We start from the raw sequence: 13,262 nt of genomic DNA, 5'->3' as shown, positions 1-13,262 counted from the left end.
AGCGTAAAATGAGAGAGAGTCAAATGAATGCAAAAAATAATGAATACATTTCTATATGACTAAGCTGAAGAATGACAACACACTGATTTCAATTAAAAATGAAATGATAATAATTTATTTATAAATGAAATGTTTAATATGCTATTTTGAGTGGATACCATATTAAAATAGGTAGAGTTATCTCGTATATTAGAATAATATTAATAAAACCAGTTTTCGTTCAAATAATATGTAAAGAAATTTAAATCTAATTTCAACAATTCATAAATAATTTATTGCGTTCACTCGATTCTTAAATCTAGAATATGCATTTAAGAAGACATGAAAGCTTTAAACGAGATTTAACTTGAATAGAATAGAAGAAAATTTTAAGAAAGCACATTGAAACAACTGAAAACTTTCATATTTTTAATAAGGCATACTGAAAGCTTAAAGCTCTAGCCCAATAGCTACAGCTTTTGATACAATAAGAGTCTTGAAAGAGCTGAAAGCTTTGCTCTCCATAATCAAACTCACTTAAAGATTAAAGCTCTACAAACCGTTTGCTGATAATACAACAAGAGGAGTGGAATCACATGAAAGCAACTTACATCGAAATACTCTTAAAGCTGTATGCTATAGCACATTAGTTACTTTTCGATTGATAAAACAAGAGGCGTGCAAGCATAGAAGCAACTGAAAGCTTTGTTATTTAAAATTAATCACACTTAAAGCTCAAATGCAGTTACAGTTTGTCGATATACGCCTCTCACTTGATTGACTTTAAATGACATGTTATTATTCTCTTCTCGTATATCAAAGCTATAGCCAATACCTGTGTTTAAAATGTGCACGGTCCACAAGTAAAAACTATTTTTTCGCTCATTTATCTAAAATTGTAAAGCTGCAGATAACCATAGTAACTCTATTCTATAAATTAATGGCCCCAAACTGCAAGCGGGTAATTTTACAATTGCAAAGCACAAATAGACGCAACACTCGACAATCAAAGTGGTTTTTCCGCTTGGCAATGGCAGACAAAGTCAACTGCAGATGGATAGGATAGTGCCACGGAGGTGGCAGGGTATGGGGAAAGGCAACAACAAACTGCCGTCAAACTGTCGAAAAAAAAAACAAAAAGCTGAAGAAAAAGAAAAACTTGACTAGTCGCCATCGTCATCCTCAATGCCTTTGGTTCGTGCTGTTATAGAAAGCAGAAAGTCCGTGGCATGTTTTGCCGTTGTTGGCCTCAAAAGTTGAAGCAACAAGAACAGCAGCAATAACAACAATAACAACAGCAACAACAACAACAACAACAACAACAGCAGCAACAGCAACAACAACAACAGCAACAACAACAACAGCAACAACTAGCCAGAAAGAAACCATTTGGAAAATATAATCAAATTTCTGCCTCTCACTCACTCAGAAGTAGTTTGCCAACGCTCCATGGGCTGTGCTCTTCATGCAGATTATTACGTATTCCATGCATATTTGTAACGTTAACTGGCATTTTGATTTTTGTTGTACCCTATAAATATAGAAGCAAATGAGTAACAGGGTAACACATAGTGTGTAAGATTAAAGACAAGTAGCTAGTTGATTATTAATGTGATATAAATGAGCTGTTTCTCTGTGGGGCTTTTTTAATAATCTTCCCGTCCATTATTAGCAGACTTTGTAGTCTACTCTAGTATGGCAAAGCTTTAACTTGTTGCGAATTACAAGCGTAAGGCCAGGAAAAGGGACAGCGTGCATAACAGAATCTGTTTTTTAATTTAAATTTTGAATGTGCTTTTTGACTAGCTTGTGCAAACTAACTGTGTCATGTTTGTCCTTTCTTTGTGAACTCAGAGACTGTCCACATAAAGTTTAAACGGTTAACTTTATCGACTTCCAAATACCCTACTCAATGCGGGCTTTTAACAAATTTTGAGTATCGCCTCCCTTTTAGCCTGAAGAGAACTAAAAGAAATTGCAGACATTATGAAATGTTTAAATAAGAAAGTCAAAAGTGGATACCTTATGCGAATATGCATTACACGGTATCTCTAGGTCAAGCACACCCGCCTTGTTCTTACTGACTTAATTTTTTTTATTTCGCTCTCTTTTTATTTTTGCTGCTGCTGCCCCACATTGGTTAGCTGAAGGGCAGCCAGCACCGTGGCACAACGTGTGAAGCGATTCGCTCTGCAAACTAAACTCAAGTGGCATTGAAAATTTATAAAATTTATTTTTTTTTTTTGCCCCTCAGCTTTTTGCTGCCCGCCCACGCCGCACCCCTTGTGTGTTGCCTGTCATTTGATGTAAACAAGCGGCGGTGTTGGAGCCTCACGTCCGCAACGATTAGCCGAGGCGGCCGTGGGCCGTGGGCCGTGGGCCGTGGGCTTACGCATTTGTGTAGGGGGTTACCTGTATTTGAGCCTGGAACTGATTGCAATTAATTAACAAACATTAACAAAAACGTTGTGTCGGAGAAGAGAGAAAAAAAGGGTTGCCTTTTGGCCTCTAAATGCTTTCAAATTCGGGTTTGCCTGATTATTCATTTAAAGCATTTTTTTGTTGTTTGCATCAATTTTGCTCAAGGATAACGCAAGGCTCGAACCCCATTCCGTCAAACCAAGTTCGAACCTCCTTAGAATATGCGGTTATACAATACGCCGGCAATTAAATTACACAATGCTTTTCGGGCACAAAAAGCTCTCGCTGGGTGAAGAATACAAAAAGAAGAAAAAAATGGCAGCTACTGAAAATTTACAGTTGAAGGCATTTTAGGGTTGCCCGGCGCACACTCCTGTAAGAATGTGTGCGTGTGTGTATGAGTGTGTGTGTGTATGAGTGTGGATTACAGTGTTGATGCGCTTTGTGGCAACTGTGTGCGAACGCATGTAGCATGAATGATATACGGCCCGTGTTGGAAACTTGTGAAAGCTTTTTGAATTGAGATGCTAACTGGTTTGAACAAACGGGTTTCTTTGTGTCTTATATCATTATTAATAGATGTATTTTGTAGATGGGACATGGAAGTGTGTTGACGCATAAGCACGATGCACTGTAAGGCAAATCAAGTAAAGCTCACGGATCCATAAATGTATGAATCTAAAACTGTTCGGCAGATGTAATATTTCGACTAAGGCTAGCAGTGAAACGTTTAAGAACGTCGCGCAAAAAGGAAATAAAGTAAACGATGCAAAGAGTAGGTAAAAAATAAAACAAAGATTTATCGAAAAACAAAGCGATAACTTAAATAAGTTTGAGAGAGCGAAGAAGATAGAAAGGAAGTGCGTTGAAATAGTAATAAGAAGTGGGGAAGGTCAGGTAAAATAAGGAAAGCGATTATAGTGAAATATTAACAAAAGGCGATAGTGAAGTAACATATACATATAAGGATAGTGAGAAAGCGACCTACAACGAAAGAAGAAGTTAAGGATTGTAGAGTCAGAGATAAACGAAGAAATCTATAGAGGGAAAAAATAGGTAGGCTAGAGCAGGTAGAGAGAGAAAGAGAAAAGTGAATAAAGAGAGATGATGAAGACAAAAGGACTCAGAGAAGTTAAATATATAAGGATAGTGAGAGAGCGATGCATATCGAGGCAGGAAGATAAAGGATTATACAGGCAAAGATAAAGGAAGAAATGATTAGAGGGGGAAAAGAGAAAGGCATAGAATTAAAGAAAAAGAAGAAATGAAGAGATAAAAGTAGTGTTTTTGGCTAATACAGCCGTAATGCCTGTAAAACTTTTACGAAAAGTACGAATAGAAGAAATAAAAAATTTAAAGGTTATAAAGAGAAAAAAAGCGCTAGCAAGAAATACCAAACATACCAACTATGCATAGCACTTTTAAAGGTTAGATAATTTATACCTAAAAATCGTAAATTATGCAAGCTTTAATATTTCTTTTGTTTTACTCGTAATCATATTGATAAGGATGGTGGTAGGTGGAAACTTTCCCACTGGAAACCATTTAAAAGTGAAAATGCAATAAATGCTTTCACAAATGTATATATATTTGTGCAAGACTTATTTCCGTATTGATGACAAGCTGTTTAAATGGTTATCACAAGATAAGAACTATTTGCACGTCATTTGATTAGCCGCAGATAAAACCCTTTTGTCTTGATGGCGTGTTAGTCATGCCAAAGTTTTTACTGTAGTTTCTCTTTTAACACACGAATTGTTACATTTTCTTATGTATTTGTATTTTTTGCTTGACCATTTTCACAATTTCCTGGTCGCTGCTCATTTTCATTAATTTGTCACTGTAATTTTATTTTTGCCCCGTCGCCCTCCGCCCCCCGCCACCCTACTGACTGGGCATAAATCATCTGCGCCCGTTGAAGCGCTCATAATCATTCAATGTGCCGTGCAAAATTATGCAGCCAGCGACAGCTGCCCCGCTGTGCTGCCCCATCTCGAACTTTTCTGCCCCTGGTTTATACGTCGACTCTGTGTTTACCTGATTTCTTTCTTGTCATTGCGTTTTATTTTGTTTTATTGCTGTGACTAGCGCATTTCCGCATTTCTTTTGTTGATTTTTACATAATTGATTAACGGCCTGTGCCTGGACTTGTTCTACTTCTGTGATAACTCACACTGATATACCCTGTCGTAAAGGTCAAGTGGGGTATACATTTTATCTTTCAACTTACAAACGAAAAGCTTTCTCCAAACGGAACATTTTGATAGCTTAAAACAATGCATTTTTATATGTTTGCTCTGTGGCATACCCTGTAAACATCGCAAGCGGGCCATTTTGTTTCAATAATCAGTATACGAGTGTATCTGAACTAAGTTAAAAATAGTTTATATTAAATAAATAATATTCAGAGCATTCGGAATGTAATGCATTTTATATACCCTTCATACCCTGTTAAAATGTTAAGTGGAGTATACAGTTTGGCTTAACAGTCTTTTGTAATCAAATGTATCTAAAGAAAAGTAGATATAGATATATATATTAGAAATACAAAAAATTGTCATAAAAAATGTGTTCGGAAGCTTAAAATAATGGCTTTGGGATGGTTAGTTCCTGGTATACCCTGCAAAAATGTCAATTGAGATATATTGCTTCGTTTTAAAGTTTAACCTATACTGAATAAAATATATTAAATAAATAATACATAATCTATCTTCCGCATTCAAACAAATGTTTAGTAAAGTTCACAAATAAATAATAAATGACAAGATTTTTAAAAAGTCAATTACAGGGTATCTCACAGCTGCGTCGTTTCAAACTGACCAAGTAGTCGCCAGCACTGTTTTTGTCTTTCTCTAGATTGAACTTTGAAAGCATTTGTAGATTTTACGGCGACTGCAACTGCATTTGACAAAGACTGTAATTTTCTTCAGCTGAAAATTGAGAAAACTCTCGTGGAAAAGGCAAAGCAGGCGAAAACTGGAGACGACGCTTTCGGGTTGAGTATTGTACGGCAGACAGTGTAGATAGGAAAAAAACACGATGGCAACAAACTTTTCGCAGAACTTAACCGAACAACTGACAAAAACTGACAAAGTGCAGTCGGCTGGTAGTTTTTTTTTTTTTATACCATTTCTCGTTTTTGTATTTTTCATTTTCCCGAAAAGTTGTTCTTCTTCTCCTATTTTGCAATTTGCCTTTTGTGATATGTTGGCTCGTAATTTAATTTATTTTTCTCTGGTAAATGTGTTAGATTTAAATTGCAATAGAATTGGATTTGCTTTTAATACGCACTGTAAATAGAAGTGGTATGTGCATTGACTGACAGCACAAACTGTGCATATTGACAGAATTTGTTGAATTTATTCTCGGTTTTTTTTACTCTTTTCTTTTATTGCTTGTTGGCTTTCAGCGGTTAACTTGACAGCTCTTGGGTGGTGAGTTACCTCGGCATATGGTCGTGGGATTATGATCGGGTTGAGGCCGGGCCTGGGGCTGGGGCTGGGCCTGGGCCTGGGGCGCTGACTGTGCTCTGGGGTTGCTGTGCAGCAGCGCATGCTACACGTATGGCTTATTAATGTACCTGCAACATGAGAAGAGCTGGCAAAATGACGACGTCGACGACAACAACATCGATGATGACCCGCTCTGCGCGGTGGAGGAGCCAAATGGAGGCAGATAAGAGCCAGTTGGTGTTGGCATTTTGACAGCTCGAGTGGCAGCAGCAAACTGCGAGAAGCAAAGATGACTGCGGGGGGGGAACTAAAGATGTCTCAAATGGTTGAGTGCAAAATTTAAAGCATTAAATGTCCTCTGGGGATGCTGTAAGAAAATATAACGAAAAGAAATTATTTTAAGTGTTCGGATATTAGGGTTGGAAATGTAATAAGTATATTTGCTAGAAATATGGTATGATATTTAAATTTATGTGCTCTGGAAAGCGAATGCTGATGTGATATGTGATATGTTATGTTTAGATAGTACCATATCTGGGTAGATATGATTTAAATATAGTTCAAAAAGCGAAATAAAAAAATAAGAGGGCTCTAGTTGGAAGTGTTTGACTGTGGGGATACCGTGAACCTTCTTCTACCAAATCCAAATGCGGACAGACAGACGGACGGACATGTTGACCATGTCCGGGCAAAGCTTTTTCGACTCTGCTATTAATGTTGATCAAGAATATATACATTTCTTCTCTCTGTTACATAGATTTACACAAACTTCTCGCACAAAGTCTTTTTACCCATTTTCAATGGGCTGAGGAATAAAAATACATATATCTTTTTAAATATTTATTAAATTACGAGGCTTAAAACGTCTGCTTAAATACGTATTTAAGCGTATTTTATACGTAAAAAAACAACTAGCTGGCAATCGAATAATCGTACATTATAAATAAAGTTATGCAAATTTAGTTGAGTCTCATGACCTCCATATTATGTACAAATGCATATTCATTCTTCTTAAAAAGCAAGATCCCACATAATGGGAAGCTATATTTCTTTAAAACAAAAACCTCATCTAATAAAAACAACATTTAAAGCTTAGATGTGAGAGTTTTTTCTGTTCTGTGCTTCTGATATTTCTACATACGTTTAAATAGCTTCCACTCCATTTTACACAGTTGGATTATAATGTTTATAAAGGGCGCCTTAATCGAGATATATATACAGATATATATATGCTGGCGCATATGCGGGCTCATGCATATTTCAAATGTGTGGCAACATGGGCAACACATGTGGCGTCCTCTAGCAACAGCCTGAAGTGGCCGCTCATTGTCCTGGTTGCGCGCATTGTCATCATCCTGTGTAAGTCCCATAAGGCACTGGCATTAAATAACACACGAATCGCTCTCGCTTCCACTGCCACTCCCATTCGCACTCTCTCCCTCTTGCCCAGCCTACTGTTAGGTGTTAAGCTGTGCTTAATAATGACGCACATTACATATGCAATGCGAGAAGCTGCTTTGCCAGGACATGGCACATCCACTAACCCCGTGTCCAAGGACTCGGGCCGTGTGTTCCTGTCGATTCAGGTGTGTGTGTCAGGCAAACAAACAAATGTGTTGCTATTTGTTTTTCTGCGGCATATTCCCCGTTTCACTTGCTGTCTCTGTCTATATTTTGCCAGCTCGTATCTGTCTTTATGTAGCATCAAATTTGTTGCACTCCCAAAGGACTCAATTTCACATTTAAAACACCTGTGCCGTGTATTTATACCCCATAAACTGATTATGTGCAGTGGGTATGTTAAGTTGACATAATTTATGACTATTTAGCATTGAAAATGTTATATTTTGAAATAAGCTCAATAATGTTATACTTAACAGCTGTGACAAACTTGTCTCAAATGTGTTATGTTACTTTTTAACAGCTTTTACTTTGGCTTATAAGTAATAGCTAAATGCCTTAAGTCTGTGTGAACTTATGAAATTGAGAGTATAACATAAATATTAACGAGCGTTTAGATTAAGTTTACATTAATGCAAAGCTCAGAATATATGGCACGTTATTATTTACATTTATTATTCATGTTTAGTTTAACAGTCGTTTTAACATTTAAATGTTTAATAACATTTATGCTTGTGAATTGGAAAATGCAACATTGTTGTAAACCCTGGGCATCTTTTATAGTTGTATGTTAACCTTAACAGCTGTTAAAACTGCCTTGAGTATTTATTATTTTAGGTTTAATAGCTGGGGTTGGCTTTAAATTACATAAGTGTGTTAACCTTAACAGCTGTTAATACTGCTTTTTGACATAAAAAAATATTGAGCACATAATGTTAAAAAAAGAATACATTTTTACATTAGAGTTTACAGCGTCGGATTAACAGTGTGTACTCGATTTAACATCATATCTGTAATGTTAAATATGCATCGCCTTCAACCAAGCAGATCCTCACAGCTGTGGCACACTTTTAGTTACAGTAGTATGTTAGTATTAACAGCTGTTAAAACTGCTTTAAATATTTTAGAATATTGAAAAATTTATTTGGCCCACATTTAGATAGTGGGAATTTTTTTGCCATTGAAAGCGACACTTTAACAGAGTATATACGATTTTACAGGATATCTGTAATGATAATTTGGCAACGCCTACAACTAAGCCGAAGCCACAGTTTCATCATCATCATCATCATCATCATGATAATTTCTGTTGAGGGGATTTTTGAACAGTGCTTAGCAAGTTGCCACTTGTGGCAGCTTGTTGTCGCTGTGCTTCAAGCGGGGGCGGGGTGCGGCTGCTGGCGACAAATGAACTAATTTGATTTACATGCAAATTACATTTGGGCCAACTAAAAAACAACTTTCTCTGGTCGCACAGGACGACGGCGACGACCACGACGTCGCCATCATTAAAAATGTTTACAAAATTAACAAAATTGACAATATCCGTTGGCCAGCTGCAAAAAAAAAATAAGAGTAAAAAGTTGGTAAAACGTGGAACGGAAACCGGGCAGACACACGCAATTCTTCCCGTACTCTCTCTTTCTCTCTCTTCACGCTCTCGCACTCTTATTACCCCAAACTCAACCCCCCTCCCCCCTTCGTCGGAGCCTAAACAATTGCTTTTTGTTGTGGCCCACATTTCGCTGGTTTATTTAGGGTCTGTGCGCGAGAGGAACTGCTGCCAGCGGCAAACTCTTGGCACGACAACGTGCCGCATATTTAAATTTTAATTAAAATTTAGCTTGTGCGGCACGCGTTGCACCGCCCGCCATCCCCCACCCTACGTCCTTCCCCCCGCCACATTGCCATTTTGAGCGCGCCTCGAAATATGCAAATAAAAAAATTGCCTTTGTTTTCTGCGGCAACGTGTAGGGCGAAAATCTTGGTCTGATTTTTTGATAGCTCTTCACTTGAACTGCAGGGAGTCGGAGAGTGGGGTAAGGGGGGTGCGAGGGCGGCGCAGTGGCCAAGAAGCAAGCAGCTTTCTTTGGGTTTATCATATTGAGGTTAAGAGCTTTATATACGCGCTTAACTGTATTTATATTAATCCTTTACGATTCTGTCTAGCTTGACTTTACTTTACTTTACTTTTGCCTCCAGCGAAATGTCCTCGAAAATGAGCTCCAGGTTGTTTTATTGCTTGTCCTCCATTGTTAGTTGATGGGCGAAAATAAAATATTTTGGCTGCTTAGTTTGAGTTAAATGTGTAAATGCTTCAGTTGTTTATATAAGCAGGTCATGTCCTCCATGGTCAGTTTATTTTACGAAGGTTAAATAAAGCGTGAGTTTATATTCATATAATTTAAGAAATATATTTATATTTATTTTGTCAAGCACACGTCCTCCATGGTCACCTAGTTAACAGCTTACCAAAAATACATAAATTATATTTAATAAAGCTTTAGATTATTTTTAATATTCGTATAACTTCTATAATATTTATATATCAAATACGTGTCCTCCATGGTCACTTAATAGGTATCTTATCATTTTTTTTTTAATTTGATTTAATGTAGCTTAATCTTTATCTTTATCATATTCTTCTAAAATCTTATCTTACGAAATACATATGTATTTATCCCGGTCCTGTCAAATGAAAGTGCTTTGATAAGTTTCCTCTATGGTCACTTTGTTGAATATTAATCAATTTTATTCAAATTCGATTTAGATTTTTTTCTCATATTCGTCTATCTTATGCAATACATATATGTATATTTGATACGTGTCCTCCGTGGTCACTTAGTTGGCAACTAATCAACTTTATATAAATTCGATTGAGTGCAGCCTGAGTTTATTTCAAATTCGTCAGTCGTCAATTGAAGCTGTACAGCAACAATTGTTTTGTTGTTTGCCACGATGATGATGATTAATCTTCCTTCTTGAATTCATAGAAGAACCATGCTTGGTTCAATCGACTCTTCTGGACTTACTAGCCAATTAAACTTCTCTATCTGTTCAACAAAGTACACCTAGCATGTCCCGTTCCGGGTCGTCTGTAATGTTTAGAACAAGCATTATAGAGTACTCTGCTCGGAGTTCTCTCTTCTTTTTATAATGTCATCTATTCCTAAACTATTTAGCAAGCAGTCTTAGCATACACTCTTACTTCAGTTCATTTATTTGTTTGCTTATATACCAACTATTTTCTTTAGGAGGTTATCTTTAAATAGCTTGAACTCTTTAAGACTTCACCTCTTCCCAATAATAGCAACGCATGTTCTCAAATGGTTGCTTGAATATAAATATATATATATGTATCTATATATCCCCATTAATTTGTTGCTTTAATAAAACTCATATCTTCAATGAAATTTACTTTGACGTTATAAATGTCTTCATGGTTTTTCATATATATGAATGCTCTCAACCCTTTATAGCATCCCATTCCTTATATCATCCCATCCTTTACAGCATCACGTGTCCTCCATGGTCACTTAATCTGCAGTTAGAACGACTTAAGAGAAGCAAGAGAATTCTTACCTTTTCATAACACTCAAGCCTCCTTCAAGCTTGTATAATAAGCCAATTATATTATTTAAGTTAATTTCTTTTGCGCTGCGTGTCCTCCATGGTCACTTAACATTGATAAAAACTCTTTTTAGAAATCTTTTACAAATGGTCTTGTTGAAATTGTTAAAAGACGTCAAGTACTGCTCAGCTTGCTATCTAGATTATAAACATATTTCTGCACTTGTATGCATTTTGACAAAAATGTCCCTCAAGTATTTACAGTGTGGAATTTCTTACAATTTTCATATAAAATGCATAAATTCATTGTTAGATTGCTTTCGCTGTCAACCGTTGAGCTGCTGTCAGATTGAGATACTTCAAGTTGCGGATGATTTAAATAGAGAAGATACACTTAGTTATGCATAGTTCTGTATGGGGGCCGCCCCACTTTGGGGCACCTATAGAATTTTACTTGGGGTACTTTTGCCCAACTCCCATCTCCTCCTTCTTGCGCTCTCTCTGAGCTACGATTTTCCTTTAGCATTTGTGCGAAAATCTGTTTTCGACTGTTTGGAATTTGCAGTTAGGTTTTTCGTGGCTTTTTAGTGAATGGGATGCGTGTTGTTGTGGGTAGTTCGGTCTTGGAATTGTTGTCGTTGCCGTTGCCGTTGCCTCTGCCCGTGCTTGGCTGCAATCCACAAAACCGCCACGAATGGATAGGTAAAAGAGTGCTGCCAGCCAGCCACAATTTGCCGTGTAAATATTAATGCACTCATCGTACAGACACGTCTTGGCGATGGGCGCGTGATTTATGTTATTCGTGTTTGTGACGCAGCTTTTTACTTTAACTAAAAAGTTAAAAAAAATACTCAATTTTGTTTAAGTTAGTCGCCATTCTGATAAACCTATTCATTCTATGCTTCGATAGCACAAAGTATAGTTCTATCGATATATCGATAAAAATTTAGAAAAAACTCAAACTAGAGCAAAATATCATTAAAAGGTATAAATTAATAGCATTTAGATTTAAACAATCATTTTGTTGTAGAGAAAAAGTGACAACCATTTTGTTTTTATTATTCGAGCATTTCGTGCATCGATATATCGATAAACTACATATGGCGCAGCGTGAGCTACATCTATCACATTAAAACATGAAATTCTTGATGTTTTAACGAAAATATTTGCCTGTTTTTAAGACGAACAATGAGTATAGATAACTAGTCAATGAAATGCTTTCGATATATCGACATATCGATAAACTACACGAGGCACAAAGTGACCCATCTCTAGCAAACTGAAATACACTTTGCCCAACCAAGGCGTTTGGGGCCAGCTGTGGGTTGAGTTAAGTTGGATTGGTTGCTATGTAGGATAGCAGCAGCTGTGGGTGGTGATGGGGGTGTTGGGGGTTGTGCGGGTTGTGCGGGTTGATGCAGGAAAACGTCTGTGCTCAATTTTTCAAAGCTCGTTTGTGTCGTTCCTGGGCTCGTTCGCTGGTTCGTTCGTTCGGGCGGTTCGTTCGTTGGTGGCTGACTATGCAAATAATGAATGCAAAATATTGCTGAAGTGTGTCTGAGGCGAAAAGCAGCAGAGCAAATGCGCTTGATGGGGGTGGGTGGGGCGGTTGAGCGGCGGCAGCAGAAATAGGGGCGAGAAATAGTGCTGGAAAATGTTCTTTAGAACTTTGCACTTTTCTATTAAGTTTTCGGGTTGTGAGTGTGTGTGTGTATGTGTGTGTTCGTGTGTGTGCTTGTTGAGAGCTTTGCGCTTAAACTACTATCGCTAATTAAATTTTCAATTAATTTTTAGCCATTCTAATTTTATTTTTATTTATCATTTCTTGCAGCTCAACACACAAACCGAAACGGAAACGGAAGTGTGCACGTGCAGAGGAAGTAAAAAGTTGCCAACAGGAATTGAAAGAAAAAAAGATAACATAGTTCAACACAACGGGTCGTATGATTAATGAAACCTAAAGGAGAGTTTTAAAACTTAAAAAAAAAAGGAAAGGAAAAGTGTGACAAGCAACAAGAAAAGCAATTACAATAATATGTTCAAATACGCCGTATTTAAAGATGTCTGCATTAAGGCCGGACACTGTGCCATCATCTCAGATCCCGGAAAGGTTGCGGGCTGAGCCAATAAAAGTGTGAAATTCTCGAGAAATATGTGGGAGACTTTTTCAAGAATTCATGAAAAACTCACGTGAAAAATAAATTACATTTTAAGGAAATTCCAAAGAATTTTTAAATGTGAGTTGCACATAATTTATTTATATACATTTTGGAAGCGTAAACTAATTTAAAGTCTTAATTTTGTGAGAGTTTTCTTTTAAATAGAAAGATAGGTAAACATTTTTTTGTTTTTATACATTTTTTTTTTTTAATTTTTAATTTTTATTTATTTATTTAAATTAATTCGCGCATGTTTTTTTATTTTTATTGACTTGTTATG

At 36.8% G+C, this 13,262-nt stretch overlaps 1 protein-coding gene across 1 annotated transcript in view; it reads left to right on the top strand.

Annotated features, from left to right (window-relative positions):
- Positions 1–13,262, top strand: part of LOC115767437 (probable RNA methyltransferase bin3) — a 53,735-nt gene that overhangs the window by 32,768 nt on the left and 7,705 nt on the right. The window contains exon 4 of the mRNA XM_030711731.1: positions 12,655–13,060. The gene's annotated coding sequence lies outside the window, so the exon portion shown is untranslated. The remainder of the gene's footprint in view (positions 1–12,654; positions 13,061–13,262) is intronic.

The sequence above is a fragment of the Drosophila novamexicana genome, unplaced genomic scaffold (assembly GCF_003285875.2).
Source record: "Drosophila novamexicana strain 15010-1031.04,08,12 unplaced genomic scaffold, DnovRS2.1 tig00001395-arrow-arrow-pilon, whole genome shotgun sequence".
NCBI classification, from domain to species: Eukaryota; Metazoa; Arthropoda; class Insecta; order Diptera; family Drosophilidae; genus Drosophila; species Drosophila novamexicana.
This window is presented reverse-complemented; position numbering and strand designations above follow the sequence as displayed.